General features: G+C 52.9%; 1 protein-coding gene across 1 annotated transcript in view; it reads right to left on the bottom strand.

The window, feature by feature from the left end:
- The window catches only part of LOC119593127, a gene marked incomplete at both ends in the record, with an annotated part of 6,978 nt that overhangs the window by 6,165 nt on the left and 197 nt on the right, over positions 1 to 616 (bottom strand).

The raw sequence follows: 616 nt of genomic DNA, 5'->3' as shown, positions 1-616 counted from the left end.
CTCGCCGTCGTCGCTGCGGAGGCGAGGTTTTCAGACTCCGACCTCGACCTCAAGAACGAAGCAATGGAACTCTCCATGTCCCCGTGGGCCACGCCGTTCTCCATGGTGAGGCCGATGTGCGAGGAGGACCTGGGTCGTGATCGGGTCGTTAGTGGGAGGGTCGTTAGGTGGGGAGGGTCGTTAGTGGGAGGGTCGTTAGGTGGGGAAGGTCGTTAGTGGGAGGGTTGTTAGTAGAGGTCCTAAGTGGGAAGTCGTTAAAGGGGAGGTGTTAGTGGGAAGGTTGTTAGGTGGGGAAGTCGTTTGTGGAGGGTCGTTAGTGAAGGTCGTTTGTGGAAGGTCGTTAAGGGAGGGTCGTGGGAGGATCGTTTAGTGGGGAATGTTAGTAGGAGGTGTAGTGGGGAGATCGTAGGTGGGAGTGTAGTGGGAAATCTAGGGAGAAAAAGTTGGTAGTTTGAGGACGTTAGGGGAAGGGCTTTGTGGGGAAAAGAGAGAAAATGAGAGAGGAAAAAAAAAGAGGGGAGGAAAGAGCCAGCGACTGGAAAGAAAAAAAAAAAACTCTGACAGAAAAGCAATATGAGTAATTTGAGAGATAGGGGAAGGGCGGAGAGTGAGGCAG

This window comes from Penaeus monodon, chromosome 31 (assembly GCF_015228065.2).
Source record: "Penaeus monodon isolate SGIC_2016 chromosome 31, NSTDA_Pmon_1, whole genome shotgun sequence".
In the NCBI taxonomy this organism is placed as follows: domain Eukaryota; kingdom Metazoa; phylum Arthropoda; class Malacostraca; order Decapoda; family Penaeidae; genus Penaeus; species Penaeus monodon.
The sequence above is the reverse complement of the archived record's forward strand: the minus strand, read 5'-3'. Positions and strand labels throughout refer to the sequence as shown.